This window comes from Vulpes vulpes, chromosome 6 (genome assembly GCF_048418805.1).
Source record: "Vulpes vulpes isolate BD-2025 chromosome 6, VulVul3, whole genome shotgun sequence".
In the NCBI taxonomy this organism is placed as follows: domain Eukaryota; kingdom Metazoa; phylum Chordata; class Mammalia; order Carnivora; family Canidae; genus Vulpes; species Vulpes vulpes.
This window is the reverse complement of record NC_132785.1, coordinates 19,831,371-19,843,931: the sequence shown is the minus strand read 5'-3', so window position 1 is coordinate 19,843,931 and position 12,561 is coordinate 19,831,371. Positions and strand designations below refer to the sequence as shown.

Sequence of the window (12,561 nt, the reverse complement as noted above, 5' to 3'; positions counted from 1 at the left end):
ATAAAAACTATTAAATTTGTTCAGTCAGAACACGATGAGAATAAAGCGAATAGGGGGCAATCAAAACATCAATAATTAAAAAGAATGTATGAATCTTCTTCTACAATTATGATGCATTGGATATGGCTGTGAGGCATGAGGTAGATGCCAATAATGACTTATGTTTCTAACTTGAGTATTCAGACTGGTGATGAGACAGTTGGAAGGATATAACATTGGTTATGAATATGATTTTTAGCCACATTGAATTACAAATTTCTTCATATTATCTACCTATTATAATTGACTATACAGTGTTGAAGGTCCATAAGAGTTCAAATATAAATTAAGTAAAATCAACAAAGCATTTTACTGATTAACATTAAAAAATAAAATTATATTGGGGCACATGGGTGGTTCAGTAAGTTAGGCATTTGACTCTTGATTTTGGCTCCAGTAATGATCTCAGGGTCATGAGATCAAGCCCTGCATTGAGCTCCATACTCTCTCTTCCTCTCCTTCTGCCCTTCCCCACGACCCCTTCTTAAAAAAAAAAAATTAAATAAAATTATAGGAAAATATGTGGTTATCTAAGGAATTTCTGTAGAATGAGAAAAAAAGAGGTCATAGGACAATATGCACAATATCAACTTTTGAGCTCAGAAAGAAAAGTAAACCCACGGGACACCAGCGTGCGGGCCGGGGGGGTGCGGAGCTCAGGCCATTAAGCATCTGCCTTCCACTCAAGTGATTATCTCAGCGTCCTGGGATAAAGCCCCACATCTACTTCTCCCTCTCTCTCTGCTTTTCCTTCCTGCTTGTTCTCTTTTTCTTTCTCAAAGAAAAAAAAATCTAAAAAAAAAAGAAAAGAAATAAATAAAAGAAAAATAAGCCCACAAAGGAAATTAGGAGAGATGAGATAAAAGTTTAAGAAGAAAAGAAAACAATACTAGAGATGGAGTTACATGGAAGCTTTTACAAATTAAATGTTTGTGTCTCCCTCCCTGCCTCCTTAACCATAATTTTTATGTTGAAACTCTCAATGTGATGATGTTAGGAAGTAGGGCCTTTGGTAGGTGATTAGGTCATGAGGGTGGAGTCTTCATGAATAGGATAGTGTCTTCATAAAAGAGACCTCAAGTTCTTTCACCTCTCTTCTATGTAAGGGTAAAAGAAGAAGATGGACACTTGCAAACCAGGAAGTAGGCCCTTTCCAGACGCCCAATCTGCAGGCACTTTGGTTTTGTATTTCCCAGCCTCCAGAATTTTAGGAAATAAATTTCTGTTGTTTATAAGCAACCCAATCTATGATATTCTGTTATACCAGCTCAAATAGACTAAGACAGAAGGCAAAAAAGACTGTGGACCAACCAACCATTTCAAGGGATGCCATGAGACTAGGCCTGAAGGACTGAGGAACATGCAATTTATTGATATGTGACCTCAGCAAAGGCATTTTTAATACAGTGAAAGGAACATGATTTTCAAAGTGTTTATTACAATCTAGTTCCAGTATTTTTATGGTTTATCACCCATTATTTCCTTACAAAAACTACTATTCTAAAGAAACTGATACAAATCAAGATACCTAGATGAAGGCATAAATCAGTGTATTTTGGACATGCTTTACCATTTATCATTCAAGAGTCATGCATGAGTGATAAATGACATACCCTTCTTTTTTCTTTGCCTATCAAAAACCTACCCATTCTTCAAAATGTAGCTCAGTGTTGCTTTTTGCATGATACATTCCTTACCTACAAACCCAAAAGTGTTCTCATCTTTTTCCAAAAAACCTACAAACATTAATTTTCATAAGTTCAAGATATAAAATACATTTGCTATATGGTATTTATCTCTTCCCTAATATTTTAAGAACAGAAAAAAATACACATATAAAAAATAAACTATTACTCTATAGTTTTTGACTACTCGATAGTGTTTTTCGGGGTCTTAGAATTGCACTATTAAGCTATTTATTGATTGCTAATGACCATATCCTTTTGATAATATACTCTCATTCAACACACAAATTTAAGGAAGCATTTTACATAATATTGTGATATATTCTTGATCTTACATTTACTTTTTCATAACTTAAAAATGTTGGAGATTAGTTTCTTTTTAAGTTATTATTTATTTATTTGACAGAAAGAGAGAGAGAGAGCACAAACAGGGAGAGCAGGAGAGGGAAACAGGATCTCCACTGAACAGGGAGCCCTATGTGGGGTTCCATCCTAAGACCATGGGATCATGACCTGAGCTGAAGTCAGATGCTTAATAGACTGAGCCACCCAGGCACCCTTAATGCCAGCTTTTTTTATTGATAAATATTATAGTAGATCATAAAAGCTATGCAACTTTGAGGCTAAGATCTTTTTTTTTTAAGATTTTATTTATTTATTCATTAGAGACAAAAAGAGAGGCAGAGACACAAGCAGAGAGAGAAGCAAGCCCCTCACAGGGAGCCCAATGTGGGACTCGATACCAGGACCCTGGGATCATGTCCTGAACTAAAGGAAGATGCTCAACCTCCTGAACCACCCAGGTGTCCCCAGGCTATGATCTTATCAAACAAGATGGCTGTATGAAATTATAAAAAAACATGTAAATAACAAAATCCCTTATATATTAGGTGATTCACATTATACAAACAAAACCAATCCATAGTTTGAACACTCCAAGTCTTTATGTTGGACCATCTATATATATCTCATGTAAGGACAGAGCCTGGAGGGAAAAGAAAAATAAGAAATAAGATGATAGACTTCCCCAGAAGTATATTCTATAAACAACAAGCCAAAGCTTTCAATTTCTTAAGAAAATTGAGTTTTCGTTCCACGAAAGCATTTTAAATAATAAACTAGTATTTCATAAATTGTCTTCAACTTCTTTATAATGAAGTGTTGTAATAGTGAATGTATTACATTTAAGGTATTTATCTGCCACATGATGCTGAATATATGATTTATGTGTGTTTATGCATATTTGTATGAGTCTGTGAGTATATACTAAACCAATAAGAACTAAAGTTGAATATGAAATTTTGTAAGTTTTCTTTCAAAATCTCACAAAGTACATATTAGTGATTATGTTTGATTTAGAGTTTGCATTAGGATATACACCATGTTTAATGTTTTTTTAGAGAGATAATACCCTCTTAGTGGCTAAATAAAATAAATTTCAAATTCTGGATAGTTTTGTTTTCAACTTGAGATGCTCAAATCTTCTTTAAAACCTAGTCCCTCAGGACACCTGGGTGGCTCAGTGGTTTGGCGCCTGCTTTTGGCCCAGGGTGTGATCCTGGAGACCAGGGATTGAGTCCCATGTCGAGCTCCTGCATGGAGCCTGCTTCTCCCTCTATGTCTCTGCCTCTCTCTCTCTGTCTCTCATGAATAAATAAATAAAATCTTAAAAACAAAACAAAACAAAACAACAACAACAAATCTAGTCTATTTTGTCTTAATAATTGCATTATTTCTTTAGGTTGCTAGTTGAGTTTGGCTACTGGCCAAAAGCACTGGCGAAAAAGGCTTCAAGATAATGAGGACTGAGTATTTTTTTTACTCCCCCAGCTTTCTCTGTCCTGGATTTCCTAGGCTGGTTGCCTTCCTTAACCAAAGGACAAAGTTCCAGTGGGAAGCGGAGAGCTCACATATCCTCTCTTCAGGTTCAGAAAATCACTCTATGCTTTTGCCTTTTTAAAAAAATCTGATGAAGATAAAAACCTCCCAATCTTGCTAGCTCCCCACATACTGTGCTATCTCTTGCTATTTCTCTATACCCTGCACACACCTTTGTATATACTCCTTTTGAATTTTTTTCAATTTTCTCTTTCAAGTGTGCTGTCTTTTTCCTGCTGAGACCCAAGGTGGTACATAGTTGCTACTTACACACACACATACACACACACCCTACGTAGAATGAAAGGATGCGCCAAAAACTGAATGAGTACATAATTGGTTTCCACTAGACCAAGGATGGAATTTCAGCATGACCTCAAGAACGTTAGATCCGGAGTTTAGGTATCATTAGAATGTCTTCAGGAGTCTTTCAGTTCAAGTATGCTTCAACCTTCTCCATTGTTTCAGGCTAACTCTGGGAGAAAATACTGTTATGGATCTATACTCTGTGAAGTTGCCATCAGCTGGATCTTGATATTTCCAGTTCTGAATCAAAATTGCTATAGATTTTTCTTGTCCCTGAAAAGTTGAGAGAAGTTGGAACCCTGTACAATAATGAACATCCATCTAAAGTAGCTGGAGTCTGAAAATTAAAGTGGCCACTATATATTGAGGTATTAATCCTTAGAGCGGTATATGGCAAAAAAAAAAACCCACATAAATTTGGCAAGCAGAGATACGAATTTCTCCAGTAATTTAAAAAGATTACAAATTATATAGATTAGAAATTTGGAAGTTTTGTCAAATTTTTGACATTTGTAAATTTTTTGTAAGGAAAAAATTCTAACTTTAATGCTTATTAGCAGCTTGTTGGCATTACTTCCTAAATAATTCCTCCACGTTTTCCTTTTGCTGTCTGCTAACGTAAAGTTTAGAGATGAAATGAGAAGCCTAGCACACAAGATAACTTGAATAAATATTTATTTGTGCAAAATAATTATATCCATATGATTTTTCATCATCAAGCACTGTATTTTTAGGAATAGGCATTAAACTCAGAAAATTTAACCAAACAATTTATCATAAAATAACATGGATGTTGAATATATTAAAAATCAGTATTTGGTATGCCTCATCTATAGTACCCTATCAAAAAAATCATCTTCTGAGTTCTCTAATAAACACAATTTACCACACAGTCAGCAATAAATGGAATAATCAATATGAAATTTAAGTTAAATATGAACTGAGATAACATCTGTGAAAGTTGAGTAACTATTTTAAAAGAAGAAAATTGAATTAAAAATATAATTAAATGTCATTCTGAATCCTCAAATGGCACATCTCTAAGCTATATGTAATTAGAATCTTCTGAAATCTTTTGTAGGAAAATATAGATAAATTAACAAGTTGTTTCTATGATAAGGTAAATTGGGAATATATCGTCCTATGTGAATGGGGATGATAATGCTAAAATACATACATATTCTAATGTCATGTTTGCAGAAAAATATAAGTATTGGAGGGATGCCTGGGTGGCTCAGTGGTTGAGCATCTGCCTTCGGCTCAAGTCATGATCCCAGGGTCCTGGGATCAAGTCCCTCATCGGGCTCTCTGTGGGAAGCCTGCTTCTCTCACTCCCTATGTCTCTGCCTCTCTCTGTGTCTTAAATAAATAAAAATAAATAAATAAATAAATAAATAAATAAATAAATAAATAAATAAAATCTTAGAAAAAATATCAATATTTTGGAGTCATAATTTGATGATAATTCTATACAAATATTTGGTAACATGAATACCAAATTGTAACTTTGAATATGGATTTGAACTAAGATGCATGCTTTAGAACAACAGGAAATAAAATTCCCTAAAATAAATTCCAACCCATTGCACAATCATTACATAGAAGCAGTGACAAAACAATATCATGGGTTTCTAGAATCTACGGTTAGAATGTTTGCAGATAGTTTACACATTGCTTATTCAGAATGATTGAGCACTGACCTAGTCAATGGATAACCAATTCACAAAATGTAGACTATCAAAAGCTAGTATTATTAATTATGTTTGAAGCTGGGACATGCAGGTGAGTTGGCTGTTGAAATGAAATTGTATGTCATCCCATAGTATCTTCTAAAATGTGTATGCATGTATATTAAATCTAAGTTACCTATTAAACCTCAATGTTGGGAAGACAAGTATAAGAAAAGTGATAGTGAACTGTTGGAGAATTTTAAACTGCATTTTTTATTTACTATGTGCCCTATATGGAAACTGTCACTATTTTAAATATTTGTAGAAGTATTTATTCTTTATTAGTATTATGGAAATTTTACTGAAATACTCAAATTAATGTTCCAACAGAGTATATTTTTAAGGCATATAAAGGGGAAAATATCTTCTTTTTTAAATTCTTCTCTTAAATCTAGGATGTAAGGGAGGAGATTTTAAGGCAGAATTGGGAATATACTTAAAATTCTATACATCATATATTTCTTCCCACAGGATTTAACTTCACACTGGAATAGCTTCATGGATGGATGACCTGTGAAATTACAGAGACCTATTCTTTGTGTTAGTTTAATGCTCTTGTCTTCACCACCTTGAAATTCCTTTTTTTTTTTTTTACAATAGACTATGTATATTCATTTAGCACTGAACCCTGCAAATTATGTAATCTATCCTGACTCCATCAGTTCAGAGATGTTTTTCCTTACTCACTCATATATCTTGGCTCCAAAAATAGTAACTGGTTATAAGCACGTATTTGGTAAATATTTGTTAAATTAAACTATGTACTTCAAGCTCAGATAAAAGTCTCCAACTACATGACAATGTGCTAATCTACACCCTCACCATTTCTAGGTCTATTTTAATAACATGACTTTCTTTTCCTCAAAATAAAGAAGGGGTAGATGAGTGTATTATCTTCAAAACAATTGATCCTTCCTTGTATATTAAAATCTAGAAATGAAAAATATCCTGTTTTGAGTTATAGAATTAAAAAATACAGTCTTCTTATTTAGAGAAGAGAATTCTTTTAATTTAGTTCAACAATGCAATAAAGCTTTAGAAACATTATCTCATTCTGTCTTCTTATATGATTTATGTTTTAATTGGTGGCTGTGTACTTGCGTTTTCCAGTATCACACATCAGATTTAATCTTTATTCTCTCTCTCTCTTTTTTTTTAAAGACTTTATTTATTTATTCATGAGACACAGAGAGAGAGAGAGAGAGAGAGAGAGAGGCAGAGACACAGGCAGAGGGAGAAGCAGGCTCCACGCAGGGAGCCTGATGTGAGACTCGATCCTGGGTGTCCAGGATCACACCCTGGGCTGAAGGCAGCGCTACACCGATGAGCCACTCGGGTTGCCTCTTTATTCTCTTTTTAACTCTCTTTGACAGTTTCCTCATACTCAAGAACTTGGCTAGCTATTTTTAATACTGCCAATAATTTGTAACCTCCCCAATGAACTCTAGGCACATACATAAATATTCTACTAAAGTACTTGTTAGATGTTTCATAGACACCCAGATATCAGAAATCCAAGCTTTATTTATTATCCCTTGTACTGTCTGACCCTATTAAACATACATATAGCCCCACAGAATTTTGTTTGCTGGATTATATAAACATCTATCAATCAATTGGTGGCAATTTGATATCACAGTCTTGTTACTTTCCCAAAACAAAATTTTGAAATTGAAAATTGAAATTTTCAACTGAAAAAATTAAAGTAGAAAATATTTCAGATTCATAATTGTACCCAGAATGATTCTTAAGCTTAAATATTTACTGTTGCAGAATCTCCAAATACTATAATATTTGGTTTGAAGTATCAAGGATGATTAAATCTAGAGTCTTTTATCTTTGTTTTTGCTTATTATTTATCTGATTAATAAATAATACTTATCTTTGGACAGACTATATAACTCTAAAGAATAAGGCATAAAATCTCATGTAAAGGATAACCTTGCATGTTTCTCTGACCAAGAGGAAAAAACAGAGAACAGATTTACCTTTCCACATGAAACAACTAACTTGTTAAATGCAAAATACTATGCTTTCAAATCTTTTTAAAAGATAAGTGACTGCTTACAGTACAATACATACCTACATACATACAATTTTTGTGTGACTAATAAAAAAACAGAGATAAAATGTCTGAGAACAAATGGCAGAAAAACCATGAGAGGATGGACATATTCTGCTCTAAGTTTTTAATACTATTTGTGGAGTGGTGTAATATATATTGAAAGTAGAATGAATTGTTTTAAAAATATATACTAGAAAGTTTAAGGAATCACTAAAAGAGCAAAACAATTTCTGGTAAATAGTGGAAAAATGAATCAAAATGGTATCATGAAAAAATATTCAATAATCTAAAGGAAATTGGTAAAGAGGAAAAAGAAAAACAGAGGTCAAATAAATAATAAGAGATACGACATTAGACTTAAATCTAGTCATATAATTATTCATATGAATAATTGAGTATGAATTATCCATTCATACTCAAATACAACTGGTTTCAAATCCCCAACTAAAAGACAAAGACTATCATATGAATAAAAACGCAAGACTTGATTATGTGCTGTTTACAAAAACAAGGAAACAAACAAGAAAAATCCCAAAATATTTAAATATAAAGATACTGATAGGTTATAATTTAAACTATGGAAAAAGATAAATCATACTCTTATCAAAAGCAAGTTGGAGTATCTATATTCTTTTTTTTAGTATCTATATATTTTTATTAAAAGTAAATTGGAGGGTGCCTGGGGGGCTTCATCAGTTAAGGATCTGCCTTTGGGTCATGTCATGATCCCAGGGTCCTGGGATCAAGCCCCGTATCTGCTCTAAGCAGAGAGCCTGCTTCTCCCTCCCTCTCTCTTCCCCTCTCACGCTCAATCACTATCTCTTTCTTTCTCTCTATCAAATAAATAAATAAATAGCAGATCTTAGGAAAAAAAAGAAAATTGGAGAGGCTCAGACAATGAAAATCTGGAAATTGAAATAAAAGATACTATTTACAATAGTATAACAATGTGGAACACTTAGGAATATATTTAACAAATATGTAAGTATATATTTGACCAAAGGCATAACTTTTACATTGACTACTACAAAACAAATGTTGCTGATAGAAGTGAAAGACCTAAATAAATGAAGAGATATACTATGTTAATGGCTCAGAAGACTCAATATAATTAAAATGCTAATTCTTTCAAAATTGACCCATATATTCAAGTCAACCCAGTTAAAATACAAGCAGGCTTATTTATAATGTTAAAAAGCTAACATGTATATAGAAGAGCCATGTATCTGAAATAGTTAAAGCAATGCTAAAAAGATTAATAAAATTTTAGAACTTAAAGTATCTTAACCTCAACACTTCTTATATAGCTACAGTTATATAAAGTTTTTAAGATATTGTACTAAAAATAGACACATAAATTAGTCGAACCAATAGTCCCACATGTATATCAGCAATTGGTTTTTGATAAATATGCCAAGGTGATTCAATTTGAAAATGATAAATTGGTCAACAAATGGTACTGGAACATTGGATAGCCTTATGCAATACCAAAAAAAAAAAAAAAAAAAAAAAAACCCAACAACTTGGTTCTTACATTATATCATATTCAAAATTTAATTAGGCTTTTTATGTTATATCCATATCTGTATTTATGTCTTACTTGCTTTGCTTTCAAGTGTATCATGGCAAATGTTTAGGGATTTTTGATAATAATGTGGTAGGATTTAGGGAAAATGAAAAGAAAACAAACAAAAAACCTTTTGAGTTTGCCCTAGCATAAATAAAATTTAATTCAGAAAAAATAAACATAAATGTATCATCAATATAAATGTAAGAATAAAAAATATCTAAGCAAAAATTAGGAAAAAGTGATGATTTTAGCTTTGGTAAATAATTTTAAAATATGATTTAAAATGTGAACAATAACAGAAAAAAATCAATGAATTGAATTTCATCAAAAAATGAGAAGGTAAGAGACAGACTGTGTCCCTTTTGCAAAACACATTTGAAACAAAAAGATCGTATGTAGAATATGTAAGGAATTATTGTAACTTAATCATTAGAAAGCAAACAACCAATTTTATTAAATGAACAAAAGCCTTGAATCACAAAGGAAAATATATTGATTGCAAATAATCAGTTACATGCAAAGGTGTCACCATGATTAGTCAAAAAAGAATTGTAAATTAAAACCATGATGAAATTCCACTACACACATATTTGAATGACTAAACTTAAAATGATTGATCATACCAAGTATAGGCAAAACAGGCATATTAGCATCTCCATGCACTGCTGGTGGGAATTCAAACTGATAAGATTGCTTCAGAAACGTCCTGGCATTCCATACCCAGGTATTTACCCAATATAAATAAAAGCATATGCCCACACAAAAAGTTGTGCAAAAATGTTCATACAGGTTTGTATGTATAATGCAAATACTGGAAGTAGCCCAAAAAATCCATTAATAGATGAATGGATAAGCAAATTTTAGAGTGTTAATACTAGTGGATGCTACTCAGCAATTAAAGGAATGAAATATTGAACATATGCAACAATATGAATGTATCTCAGAAGTATTCCGAGTGAAAGGAGAGACAAAAGAGTCAGCTCTTTATTATTCCATTTATATACGCTTCTAGAAATAAAGATTTGTTTTTTAACAAAAGAAGGTATAACAGTGGCTGCCTAGGGATGGGGGAGTGCTTGAGAAGAAAGCAATTTAGAAAAATTATAAACAGGCATGAGGAAAGATTTGGAGTGTATGTCTATGTCCATTGTCTTGATTTGTTGTGTTTTCATGGGTGAATCTAATGTCAAAATTTATGAATTAGTTCACTTTTAACTATGTGTAGTTTAATCACATGTTAATTATTCAACAAAGGATTTGAAAATGCCAGTAGCTATTTGAGGCTAGATTATTAAGCTTGGGAGAAAGCTCTCAAAGAATACTTCTATCATACACTATTCATACAGACATGTGAGATCTCACTAACTTCATATATGAGAATGGGATGTTTTAAAATGGGAATTTGCTTTTATTTATTTTTAAATAGCATTTTAAATGGTTTATTTGGAACCTAACTCACCTGCATTTTTCCAAGAATTTTTCCCACCCTGAGATGTGACCCCTGAGAACCGTGACCCTTAATCATTAGCCGTACCTGAAGGTAAGAGGGTTAGGCACCTGATCCAAATGGTGCCAAAAAGAAGCTTTGTCTTCTAAAATTGTATTTGGGATTGCGAAACATTTGTGTTTCTCTCTGAATGCTAGATTTGCAAGGCTCCCATATACAGCTATGCACACAGAGAATTGGAGAAAGCTAGCTTGAAGAGAAACAGAAGGGAGGATATGCTCAGAGAGGACCTGCAATAGGATGTCATTCAGCATTGTAAAGAGGACCAAGTCACATCTGCCTTAGGATGTAATTGCTTTCTAGTTCCTACTCCAGTCTCAGAAGTTTGGACTATATCTCAGTGAACTACTATAACTTATTTCGATATTTTAATAACATATGTCACTTTTCCTCCTTCCGCCTCTTTTTCATTCTTCCTCCTTCTTTCCCTCTATCCTTCTTCTGTTCTTCCTTCTGCTCATTTTCTCTCTACTTTTCTTCCTCTAAGTAATATGTAATAGAATTTCTATTATTTGGAGACAAAAGATTCCAAAAAGAGACTTAAAAATTTCATGGGGTTCATACCTTTAATTTTGAAAGTCAATTCCTTTTATTTATATGACAAGTAGTAATTACATCTATATGTGTATATGTACATGTATATACATATTTCATGAAATGCATAATTTCAAGTTTTAGCCATTCTCTGTCTCAATGTCAAATATTGAAATAGGAAATTGCACCATGGATTCAGAACACTGAGACAATCACTAAATAAAACCTCGTAAAAATGACCTGGGAAAGAGAGTTTTTAAAAACACCCATCACACTGAAATATATGCATTTTGTTCTTTCTCACTAGGTTGTGATGGAAGGAAGGGAGCAATTTGTTTTAAGAAAACTGAAGAGGTGATTTATGTCCATTCTAGACCAGTGTGGTGAATTCGGTCCTCAATATTCATAAACCAGGCTGTGGTCAGTAGCACAACCTGCTTGACAAACTTTGAGGAAGCTGAAGAGGCCAATGTTCGACACTTTTTGTTGCAGAGAACTGATTTAGTCTTTGCTGTTCTTAGCAGGTGTTGACACTATCATTTTTATTAGGAATTTGATGAAAACATATTGGATGACCTTTCATACATGCTGATGTATGGCCTTTTTCCAAGCCTTTTTCCCTTTCTCCCCAAACAGGATTTGAGGAACTATAAGCTACCGCCCAATTTCAGCTTTCTCTTTTATGGATCTGTCCCTGAGGCTACATGACAGTTTTGCTGAAATTGAGCCAATGCATCTCAGATGATCACACACAGGGTGGTCTGTCTGCTGCTTTCACTTTCCAAACATCCGTGACTATGTGAAATTGTTTTGTGTTGTGCTAAGAGTACCTTCTGCCCAAATGCCTGTGGCTTCCCTATCTCACCTTATCCTTCAACAGCTGTTTGGGATTCTCTCCTACTGTCATTGCCACTTTTACCGTGAGAAAAATCCCCACAATTGAAGATTCTTTCTTCTAATCCTGCTTGCTGAGTGATTCAGCTGAAGGGCATGAGCCTCATCATTTTTTTCATCTTTCTATTCCTTGTATCTTGCAAAAACGTGACGTTTGGTACAAAAAGAAGTACAAAATAATGCTTGATATATTTCAATGAATTCTTGATTTGGGGTATAGAGCAGGAGGAATAATTTTTTTTCCCAACTTCTTTTCTATCTCTCAGAATTTCCTGGTGAAGAACAAGGATGATTTAGGATTCATTGAGATTTAAAAGGCCAATTCTATCTATGTATGTTTCATGATTACCTGG

The 12,561-nt window shown here is 33.2% G+C and overlaps 1 pseudogene; it reads right to left on the bottom strand.

Annotated features, from left to right (window-relative positions):
• The window catches only part of LOC112933483 (large ribosomal subunit protein uL1-like), a 95,821-nt pseudogene extending 83,600 nt beyond the window's left edge, over positions 1–12,221 (bottom strand).
• Positions 12,222–12,561: the final 340 nt, after the last annotated feature.